This window comes from Manacus candei, unplaced genomic scaffold, assembly GCF_025592945.1.
Source record: "Manacus candei isolate 608988 ecotype Guabito, Panama unplaced genomic scaffold, ASM2559294v1 h1tg000034l, whole genome shotgun sequence".
Lineage (NCBI taxonomy): Eukaryota > Metazoa > Chordata > Aves > Passeriformes > Pipridae > Manacus > Manacus candei.
The window spans coordinates 17,090,260-17,102,910 of NW_026138082.1; the positions used below are offsets into that span (position 1 = coordinate 17,090,260).

General features: G+C 36.7%; 1 long non-coding RNA gene across 1 annotated transcript in view; it reads right to left on the reverse strand.

Moving 5' to 3' along the window:
* Positions 1–12,651, reverse strand: part of LOC127473157 (uncharacterized) — a 50,124-nt gene that overhangs the window by 13,394 nt on the left and 24,079 nt on the right. The gene's annotated exons all lie outside the window — the stretch shown is intronic.

Here is a 12,651-nt window from a genome sequence, read left to right on the forward strand (position 1 = left end):
GAGAAGGAGAAGGAGAAGGAGAAGGAGAAGGAGAAGGAGAAGGAGAAGGAGAAGGAGAAGGAGAAGGAGAAGGAGAAGGAGAAGGAGAAGGAGAAGGAGAAGGAGAAGGAGAAGGAGAAGGAGAAGGAGAAGGAGAAGGAGAAGGAGAAGGAGAAGGAGAAGGAGAAGGAGAAGGAGAAGGAGAAGGGAAGGAGAAAAAAAAATTGTGATCTATTTCAGTGGGAAAACTTGGTTCCCATACATATGAAACAGTTTTGAAGAGGGTGGTATAACTATAACTCTGAATGATAATTTAAAAAAACCCTAACTGTGATATCATCTCGTGTCTAGAACACACATTATTGAGAAGACATATTGAGTATTGAAGTATTGAGATAACCAAACTAGTTTCAGTTATTCACCAAGGCACTCATAGCAGTAGCTGAACAGAGCTGAGGAGCTCAGTGAACAAATATTCATTACTAGGAAGCATATAAAAGCTGAGGATTTTTCATATTAATGGCTCTTTGTTGTCTTTAATGATTGCCTTGATACATGTCTTGATACTGATTCCCTACATGTAACTTGAACAGTGTATATTACGCATTGATGATTATCTTGAATATTTTGTATAATATTTTTACATTGCATGTATTTATTTGATAGATACTGTTGGTTTTTTCCCTCAGTATATAATCTCATTTCTGGGCCTGAGTTAAGGGCTAGTTATTGAGTAGCTATGATTGTACTGCCTATAAAGTTTCAGATCATATTGTCTTTCCAGTGCAAAATAATAAATTAACAGTTTAAAAAAATCATTGATTGTTAGAGTAAATTTTTTTGTTATCATATGAAAATGAGTTTTATTCAAATTCTATAAATTTTTTAGATGCCAATCAGCACTAGCTGGGACATGGGGATGAAAGGTGGTTCTGTAACTGTTATCCTGATATTGATGTTCTAGATTTTCCATATAGAATACACTAGACTAGACTAGACTAAAATAGTCTAATTGCCTGACCACTTCGGGACTGAAGAAAAATTAAAGCATATTTTTGAGGTACATTTTTATACCTTTTCTTCTAGTGGCATTTTGTTCAATTGCCTCTTCAACATTAGACATGGACCACCTTTCAGAAAGCCTGTTCAAGTGTTTGGCAACCCTTTCTGTTGAAATATTAAGAAAAAATGTTTCTTAATATCCTGATATCTGTTTCCCTTATGCAATTTTGAACCTTTGACATGTCCTGTCATTTTACTTAGACCTACTCTTGCTGTTAACATAATTAAGAAATCCTGTTTCGTTACTGACAAAACTCCAGCTGAACTTTGGCCTTTCATGGCTTCTCTGTACACACGCAAAGAGCAGCTCTTGAAATCTTTCTGTAAAGCTCGACCTTGCTTCCAGAGATCACGGAATTTACTTAGCTGACTTTGATAGAACAGTAAACACTCAAAAGTAGATTCCCAGGAGACACCACTAAGTAGCTTCCTGAATAGCTTAAAGTTTGCTCTCTTGAAACCCAAGCTAGAAACTCTGATGATCCTTTTTGTCATTAAAGCAAAAATTTTAGTCATTTTTTGATAATAGTGGCCAAGACAGCCACCTACCATCACACTTCCCATAAGTCCCTCTCTATTCACAAAGAACAAGTATAGGAGTGCATGTTCCTAATTGTCTCTCTGAGAACCTGTGATGAGAAATTTTCTTCAACTTACTTCAGGAATTTTCTGGACTTGCTTGTCATGGCAATCTGGTATTCCCAACAGATGTTTGGAAAATTTAAATCTCCCATAAGGACAAGGGCTACCAATATAGAGTTTTCTCCTAATTGCCTATAGAATAACTCATCAGTGTCTGGGTGATTGATGGTAGACACAACAATATCTGCTTTGTTTTTCATCCCCCTAGTCCTCATTCAGAGGCTTTCAACCACATTATCCTTAACTGTTAGGTCTATAAAGTCTCCCTTATATAAAGTGCAACTCTTCCACATCACCTGCCCTGCTTACCCCTCCAGAACAGCCATTAGTAGCCTTTTATCTCAGCACTCCAGTGGTGGAACACATTTCATCAAGTGTCACTAGTACCAACATTGCCATAGCTCTGGGAATGGACTAAAAGACTGATGTTCAGATTACAAGAGATAAATCAGAATTATGCTATTTCTCTTACATAAATTTGGGCACTTTTTGTTAAAGCATAACTACCTTCAATCTTGTCCTTCCTTGATCACACAGGAACTGTGGACAGAGAAATTAAGGCTAGAGTAACAGAGCTAGCAACTTTGTGATAAGAAGGGATTCCTGTAACTAGCTCTGCTTTGATGGTGTTTGTCTCCAAGGAAACAGATCAAACTCTATGTGTTTTCATTTCTTCTAGCATTTAGAATAAGTGTCATGATAAAACCTCGGAATGAGGTTTTAAATCTTTTAAATCATTTAATAATATGAATAGAAGAGCTTGATCATGAGGTGTTTGTTGATGACATGTTTTAAATTCAAAATGTTAATGACTTCTTATTAACTTGGAAAGAATGTTTTTTTCTCATCTGAAACAGGTCTTTTTGCAGTTGAAATGGGGTGGTGAGCCACTAGAGATCAAGAGTTCACTTACAACTGCATTTACTCCTGCTGTTTTTCAATGGAGAGTGACTAGTAGAAAGGACTGAGTCATATGGAAAGACATTTGTCACCAGCACATCAGATAATAGATGCCAGCTTGTTTAAGTTGTTACAATTTAATTATGTTAATTTAAATAGTACCATTTCATGATGAAAAAGTAACTGGTCTACATGGCAAATTTATTTAAATGGCTTTCTATTATCACTTAGTCTTGAGCACTAACATCTATATTAAAATTCCATTAATGAGACAGTGAAAATAAGAATTAAGTAAATAACTTGTAATAAGTTTACAATTAGGAGAAGTATGATTCTTTATTTAAATAAATTTCTTCATCAAGAATATCTCTTTTATCTCATCTTTTTTCGTATTATGAGTCATTTCTATCTGAACATCAGACAATCAGAATTTCATCAACATGTACCAAATATTTTTTTTACAAATGTCATAAATATCACTTCTGCTGCTGAAGCCCTTTTTGTTTGCAAGTCAAAAGACAACATATTTTATGTTATATACTTAAGTATTAAAGAACCTCTTTGTTAGACAGACATAATTAATCACAATTTTAGAAACATATGGCAGCTTTGACTCAATAAAACTACCTAAATTATTTCAATCGTGTATGTCTTACCAATGGTGTATACGATTGTATAAATGTATAATGTAGTCAACACCTTTTCCCAATCTTTAGTTCAAAACCGAAGAAATAGATCTTGTACCGTTTTTTATTCACCTAGAATTATGTTTGTCCATAAAATCTTCTGCACTTGCTCATATGAGAAATATCCCTAACAGAAATCCTTATGCTATAACAAGCATTATTTGAAGTTTACAGTGTATGAACTGGTAGTGCAGGACATATTCAACGACAAAAAAAAAAAAGGCAAACAGGGGGTTGGGGAGACTTTTGTTAGAACTTTCAACAATTTTGTCAGCATCACGTGCCTAAATCAAATTGCTCAGATTATACATTGCACACAAGCAATTTATTTGCCTTATCAGAGCTACGACAGATCTTGTAGTAGCTAAGTTTATAACTTAGCTTTACTAAGCAAGAAATAAGTAAACAAAGAATCTACTTTTCATATGGTAATACAATTGGCATGTGTACACTTCGTGGCCAATTTTGCTATTTTCTGGGATTACATGTTTGGCAGAAAACCCAGAAGTCTAAAGCCAAAAGTTGACAGGGTCTATAATTGCTTTTCTGTGGTGTCAATGAAGTTAAAATTCACACTCATTGTTGCTGTCAATTTCTTGATCGACACAAACAAGCAGAAGTATAAGCTGGGTAGTTAGACTCTGGTTGAATATCTGGCCCAAAGTTTAGACAAAAATAAAGAAATTTTTAAAAGTTCTAATTCTCCATTGCAGCTGCAAGTGGTTCTTGTTTAAATACATATATAGAAATACTGAACAAATATTTTAATATTTCAATATTTTTAAATTTAATTATGAAGAAATTAAAAAAATAAGGGAATACTTAATGAAAGTAAATGGTAGAAAATTTTTACCTAATTAAACATTTCTTTTACACAATATGTAACTACACTGTGGATCTCCTCATAACTGAAATTATATTCCTCTGCAGCTCCTGAGCCAAATCAAGAAGGCCCTAACAAAGTTTCTCACACCGTTTTCTAACAACTGTTTGTCTCCAAAGCATCTGGATTCAAGGTTCCACAGCTGCTCTACCTTTGAGCTGACCTTGACTGCAGACAGCCAATTGCTAATGCACCAGTTCATTACAATAAATGGTCATCAGGTATTGGTGTGACTATTTTCTGAGCCTACATCTCACATTTTCAGGATGCAGAATTCAGTTACTAAGCTTTGGATCCATGCCCTTTGTCACATCCATCTGTTGTTTGGTGCTAATCTATAATTGCCCTAAACATTTTGTGTTGGAGAGATCAGTTATTTACAATAACTAGATTTAAGGCTTGAGAATTTTTGTCTTCCTGTCATTTTATTGTCATTTGCTGATGCTTTAATGAATAAGAAAGTACAGTCTGTTAGAAATGTTTTATCTTAACCTCCTTTAGAACTGCTGTGTTTTACTTTTTAGGGTAATCACTTTTTTTGAATGAAATGCCAGGTAGGCTATCTGAAGCATTTGGTGCGTCTGTTCCAATCTATTGTAGAGTTCTGGCCTGTATTAAAGAACTGAGCCTACTACATTTTGTAATTATCTCCTCTTTCAAGTCTGAAGTAGGATATTCATAGACCTAAAGAGAGCTTAAAGACAACATGGTGCTTGTAACAGTAAGTAATTGAATGGTGATGCTGAGCTATAGGATGGAGTGTTGGTGTCCCTTCAGTTCACAATTTTAGACAGGTGGGCTTGTAAAGTGAATCCTGCAGGTAACTGACTAGTGAAAGGAGTAGAGAGCTTTGCCAAGCTGATGGCACCAGACAAGTAGAGTATAAAAAGAATAATCTTTGAAGAAAATGATGTCTTATGTACACCATTGATATGTAAGGAATGATATATAGAAGAAGTAAGGCTCATATAAACTAGAGGTATTAGAAACCATTAGATCATTTATGTTCTTGGGTGCCCAGAATGACTTGTTCACTCCCAAGCACATGAAGCACTTCTATGCTTATTTATTTAATTGCATTTCTTGTTTGGATTTTTTTCCCAGTTGTTTTCGGAATTCTGTTTTCTCATTAACAGTTCATAATGCACCTTAATGTGTACCATGTTCTTTCTCACACTGTTTTTCTGACAATATTTGTGTTTCTATTATGTCTGACTATGCTAAGTCAGTGATTTTTAATTGTCAGCTTGAAGATCCAGCTGGCAACTGTGTCAAAATGGCTTGGTTGGATTTCAGGGTTTCCATTTTCAGCTCTTGTTTACCTTGCCACATATTCACAGCTTACTCCCACTTCAGCTGCAAAAATTTCAGTACATATCCTGGAAATACTGCAGCCTGCTAGATCAAAACATATCTCTCTGTGTCTTCCTGACACCTACCTAATCTCCAAAATAATCTTCTTTCTTGTGGTTTCAATCAGTTCAGTTAGTGCATAATATATTTTCTACTAGTCTTGGCTACTTCTATATTTTTCCTCTTTAATTTCCCCCACCACCTTGGAGCAGTAATATGGCAGGGGAAATGAATCTTTACCATGGAATGTCTCAAAATTGACTGCAGACTTTGGAAATATAACAGTTATAAGCTTCAGCAAATGGTCATATATGTAGATTTCTGTTCTCTTTAAACAAATGCAGAATAAAAACCTTTCAGGTATTCAAATTTCTTTTCAAAAATTCTTTGTTCATGTTATTGACCCCAGTCCTCGTTTTATATAATGGGAAATTGCCTTTTGCTCACTTGTTGTCACTTTCCTTAAATTTTGTGTGGTTTTTGCACAATCCTTATAGCCTGAAGCCTTAACTGTGAAGGACGCAGAACCACTTTCATCCATAAACTCCATGTCTGTCTAGAAAAGACTCCATATAATGTTCTAGTGTAGTTTTAGTGATTGATCTATCATATTTCTTTCAATTATTTTTTTCTAAGTTGATATTAAAATCTTTGGTCTTAAATCATCAAGTAGTGCTTCTTCCTCCTTCTGAAATTCCACTAAAGCAATATGTTATCTAATTGTTTAGAATTATCTTGTTGCTTTAGATATGAAGTGATTTCAAACATTTATGTTTACACTATAAAAATCTAAATATTGTATCAAGGAGGGAGGAAAGGAAAAATAATTGGGACTAGGAATGTTAGACATGAATCACCAGATATTTACCAAATAGTTATTAAAAAAACCACTACATAAAACCAAAGGCTTTATATTTTTCATGTAATTGATACTGAAGAAAAAAGAAACTAACTATGTTTAGTTTTTTCAGGAGAAATACTGATTGAACCAGCTGAATGCTAGCATAAAGAGTTCCCAAGCTCAAGTATATTCCCTACTCAAATTCACTGCATTGAATCAACATGCTGATAGTTCCAACTGCTGAAGAAGTTTCAAGTGACCCTTAGCTATGCAATAGAAGAATGAAATATCTGGTAGATGAAGCTTGAGATGGCTTGAAATGCAATTTTAAATTTTAGATATTGATGTTAAATCTTAGTTAAGGGAAATGAAGGATCCTAATAAATTTAAGTGATTGTTTGAATGGTTTGAATTAATTCTGGTAATCTGACTTTTTGATCCATATACCGTGGTGTTGGATTTAATGGGGCTACGATTAGACAGATGCAGAAGAAACAGGTGAGAAGGAAGAGAAGAAAGAACTGAAGAAGCAGATGAGAGAAGTTACAGTAAGAAAAAAAAATATATTAAGCCATATTTGCATGCATAAATTAAATAGTACAAAGGAACATCCCTGAACACTAGAAGTCACTTTGGTATGATTAAATAGTTGATACTCTCCCTAGCACTGTTTTTGCTTGTGTTGTCCTGCTTTGCTTGGGCTCTGCAAAACAACTTCCAAGTGTAGTTAGCAAATTAAAATAGATCAGGAACGCTTACTTCCCAAGTAGTGGACATATGAATCAATCCATGCCAGATGGATTTGGTGTCACAGATCTCTCCTGAGCAAGTGTTAATTTTCTAGTAACAGGCATAACTGTACTAGGAAGAAATAGCGGAGAGGAAGTACAAGACAATATCCTCTGTCCAAATGTAAATTTGAGTGTAGCAAGATTTCAAAAGACAAGTGAGTGATCTTTAAACAGAAAGACTTTAGGGTTTTGATATCTGCAAAGCAGTTTAAGATGAAGCAGTCTAGGAAGTGCCCCATAAGATACATGCAATTTGTAAAGATCGCAAAGCTGTGCAAAATATCCTTATTCAAATTAAATAAAAGGCTTTCTTTTTGGTTTCTTTTTGGCTACCATTAAACACCTTTAAGTTCAGTTTATGGTGTGGTAATATGTATTTAAAACATAATTTATTTTTTATGTTATCTTAGAACCAAAAATATTAGGATTTTTCAGATGAAGCTAATTTCACTGTGAAGAGCTTGACCAAAATACTGTGCCGATGCGTGGATAAATTAGAATAGGAAATGATGTGTAAAAATCTAATGCACAATAGAAAATATAGAGGGTCTGCTTGGAGAGAAACGATTTACTCATGATAAGGACAGAATGAGTCCTCCATTCTTAACTAGAGATCAGACCACTATGGTTAATAGAGAGTTAATCATACTAGTGCAGTTACAAAATGTTACTTTATGTGCATGTAAACTAATTTGCTTATGGCATGTGAATTTTTATTGGGGATGATAAACTACAGTTATTTATGGAAATCTAGAGTCTCTTGTTTTCTGTTAATGCTTAATTTAAGCACATCAATAAAATGGATACTTGTGTTTATGATTTTGCACATTAGTTTTTGAAAGAAGCATATGTGATCAGCATATCTATACCAAGTAAAACTAATACAGGAAAAAAATGCACTTCATATTTGCTAGCATTCAAAGCCAGAAAATTACTTCATCTTGTAATACTTTAGACATTAAGGTAGACTGGTTGACATGATGAATAGTATGCATGCTGTACTTTGTAACTGTTGTAAACAGTCTATTAATTTTTTTTATTATATATGGGGTGGAGGTATCAGAAATTTTAAACTGGGCTACCACAGGATTATCAGTTATCTGGTGTCTGAGGTTATTTCTAGTACCATTGTGGGTTGACCTTGGCCAAGCTCCAAGTAGCTCCAAGTAGCTAAGCTCCAACACGTCTGCTTGTTCACCCCTACCCAATGTGATGGGGAAGAAAAGGGGAATGGCAAAAGCAAGAAAACTCGTGGGTCAGGGTGAAGAAAACTTAATAAGTGAACCAAAGCAATTTGTGCAAGCAAAGCAAAATAAGGAATTAATTTAATGTTTTCCATCTGCAAACAGATATTTAACCATTTCTAGGAAAGTGGGGGTTTATCATGCATATTAGCTACTTGGAAAAACACACACCATAACCATGAATTTTCCCCTTTCCTCATCCTCTCCCTGAAGTTTAATTCCTGATTGTGATGTCATATAGTATGAAATATCCTTTTGTCCTGTTTGTGTCTCCTTTCAACTTCTTGTCCACCTCCAACCCACTTGCTGGGTAGGCATGTTCCTGGCTTTGCACTTAGATGATTGTGACCTTGCCTTGTTGACTTCTTAATTTGGCCTTGAATCTGCTCTGCTCTTCCTGCTTGGATGCTGTGGAACTTCACCTTTTTCTAGTGATGCAACCTGATTGCCCTCTACAATAAATTAACTATCTGGATGGATGAGGGGAGAGCAATGGATATGGTCTACCTCAACTTCAGCAGGGCTTTTAACACTGTCTCTCACAATATCCTCGTAGACAAACTCGGAGAATGCAAGCTGAATGACTAGACAGGGAGGTGGATTGAGAACTGGCTGAACAGCAGACTCCAGAGGGTCATAATCAATGGCACAGCATCTAGTTAGAGGCCTGTCAGTTGTGTGGAAACACAATGTGAGGAAACATCCTTAGATGAAGGAGCAGAGTACCTCCTCAGCAAGACAACTGATGACACAAAGCTGGGAGCATACTCCAGAGTGCTGTGCAGCTCTTTAGAAAGACCTTGATAGTTTGGAGAGATGGACATGTCTTAATTTCCACACAGGTAGTACCTTCACTGCACCTGGGGAAGAGTAACCCCATGCACCAATACAGGCTGGGGGCCAACCTGCTGGTTGGTTCTTCTATGCAGAGAAGGACTTCAGAGTCTTGCTGGACAACAAGTTGTCCATGAACCAGCAGCGTGCCCCTGTGGCTAAGGGTGAGGTGATCTCAGCCCTAGTGAGGCTACGTCTGCAGTGCTGTGTCCAGTTTTGGGCTCTCTAGTACAAGAGAAACCTGGAGCTCCTGGAGTGGGTCCAGTGGATGGCAACATAGATGATTAAGGGACTGGAGCATTGCTCTTACGAGGAGAGGCTGAGCGAGTTGAGTCTGTTCAATCTTGAGACAAGATGACTGAGAGGGGACCTCATCAGTGTGTAAAAGTATCTGAAGGAAGGGTGTCAAAAGTATGGATCAAGGTTCTTTTCAGTCATGCCAAGCAATGGGAGCAATGGGCAGTAACTGATGCACAGGTAGTTCCATGTGAATATGAAAAAGAACTTCTTTACTGTGCAGGCGACTGTGTGCTGGATTAGATTGCCCGGAAAGGTTGTCAAGATCTGTCTGGATGTAATTCCGGGAAATGTGCTCTAGGATGACCCTGCTTAAGCAGTGAGGTTGGACCAGATGACCCACTGTGATCCCTTGCAAACTTATTCAGTCTGTGATTCTGATCCTGCAATGTCTTTTTTTTATCTTGCTGTCACATGCTTATCTTGGTTCCTAACTGGTCTTTCCTACAGGAGCAAACTATTCTTGCCACTTCCTGAAAATAAGGACCACAAATCATATTTCCAGGTTACATTACAGCAACAAAGACACATGGAATGTCACCTCACACTTCCTCAAACAAAAATTTAGTTGGTCTTTTCTGATATATAGATAGGGTATATATTTTTTTCCAAATTAGTAGCATAGTTTCACACCAAAATGATTCAGTTTTTAAGAAGTTGAAAATCCAGACCTGTGACAGGTCAAGCAACCTATTTTAAAATCAGCTTTCATCCTAAGACACTTATCAAGTTTTAGTATGACCACCTGATGCTCTTATCTCATTCTGACATCCTCAATCTCCTTTTTATTTTTCTTTGCATGATAAATTATTTAAGAAGCCTGTATCTTCCCATAAATGTGTACAGCTCTTACCAGGTTCAGGCCTCTGATAATAAAACAAGTTGTTACTGTGAAGGACAACAAAACTCACCAAATTCTGTGCTTTGTAAATCAAAAGTGAAAAGTTAATAGGATTCTTCTTCCTAATCATAGTTAGCTGAGTTTATGCTCTGAAGTGTAGGAATTCACTGTCCTCATCCTATATTAAGTACAACTTTATTCATAGAAAATGAAAATCTCACAAAAATAAATACAATTTTTTCCCTCCATCTTCTGATAAGGCAGTCTTAGGTAGTCTGTCACTACAAAAGAGGAACAACAAAAAGCCAGTGGCAAATGTAGAAATTTTCTTAGGGAATTGAGTAGCCAATAAAACAGAAACTGACACTGTGTTGTGGATGAACTTCTTATATATGATAAAAGGCATTGAAGTGTTATTCAACTACAATGAAATTCTAATAGTGAATTTGTTTGAAACAATGAGAGGACAGAGATATAGTTTATAATGTCCTGTGAAATCAAAGATGGGTTTAATATCATAAGCTCAGCTCACAGTCCATTTAACAAACTTTGTTAACCTCTTCTCTGGAACAATTACTTTGATGTGAGCTGATACAATTTATGTCTATGTTAGTTTGGTTCTTTCATCCTAAGACATTACCAGATTCCTAATCCTATAAATTAGAAAACAAGACTCAGATAATCTTTGGAAGACTCTGTAAGATCCCAGGCTCACCCCACAAGCTCATCAAAGGGGTTTTATGCCAAAAAGATGTAAGGCCTCAAAATCCACCTGATGGATTTATGAAGGGGCCTTAGGTTCTTTTATAACCTAAGGCAGTGCATGGGAAAAATGCGACAATGCTTCTCAGGAGGTCAAAATAAAACACTTTTACTGGCAAACTTTGGGAAATAAGGGAACTTGGCAAAAGTTTAAAGCATGCATTCAATCAACACAAAGCATTGACCCGGCAAATTCTAACCCATCCAGGTTTAAGTTACCCAAAAATCATGGAAAGGAAACTAGGAGAAAAAATAGAAAGAGAGAGAGGGAGAGAGCGAGAGAGAGAATTATAGCTTCCACCTTTGATCCAGCACAGATCCAGCTAGCACAAGTCCAAGGACAATAGGACCATGAAACTGTGGAGGACTTGTGGTGTTGGTTTTATTTTCTCTGGACTCCTGTGGCCACCCCCCACACCTGGGGCTTCCGATCTGCCAGCCATTCGGGATCTGAGTTAGGGGTTCCAGGAAGTGTGGTGTGAGGTTTCAGATATGCCAATGGCTGATAGCCATTCTGGGCCTGGGTTAGGGGCTGTGGGGAGTGTGGTGTGGGGCAGTGCTCCCAGGGTGCCAGTGACTGACAGCTGCTCTAGAGGCTCCCAAGGAGGCGGGGTATGGGTGCAGAGCACCATTCAACCTTGGCAGAACCTGATCTGCCCCCTCCAGGCCAAACAGGGTTGTTTCAAGCCAGTAACAACTTTTTTCCAGTCTCTCATAGGTCCCTGGAGGATTCCTAATAATAAATGCTAGATTTGTATCTAAAACAAAACCTATTACCCCATGGTTGTGCAATAAATTCACACCAGTTTCCAGTTACTATAATTCTTTTTCTTCTAGCTGCAGAACTTGATCTTTTATTATAGGGATTAGTGATCTCGTTCCAATTCTACTAGAACTGCTGGTCAAAATGTTCATTTCTGGAAGAGGGTCAATAGGATACTCCCATGTTGGGTTTTGAATTCCTGAGCACATATTTATCCTGAATATATGAACCCTCACCTGAGGGCAATATTTTATGATGCATTACTGATAGTTTCTGTAAGTTTCTAAGAAAATACCTGACACCTCATGGAAGAACTCCTTATTAGAAGCTGTAAATGCAGCAGTCTGGATTATCTACCTGCATTGTCTTCTGATTATATGTTCAAATACTTGAAATTTTTTGTTTCTTTGCTCGTTTGCTTTGAGATTGTTGTTGTTTATTTTGTTGTTCACTTCTGAGCTAGGCAACCTTAGACAACTTACATGGTAGAGGGCTTTACACAAGATTTGTAACTGTCATGCCCATAAAACCTATTATCATTACAGGTAAAAGTAATGGTAGACCATAAAAGAGACTCAGAAGAGGAACTTTGGCAACTCTGCAACATTTTAAAACCTCCACTTAAGACTGCCTTCAATTATTTGAGAGTTTCTCCAGCTAAAGGAAATCCGTCCTTTAAACTGTGTTTCTTATTTGTTCACCACATTGTCCCCAAATAAGCCTTAAATAGCTTGGGCTCATTCCAGCTTACTTTAGGCATCTAACCAAAGTGG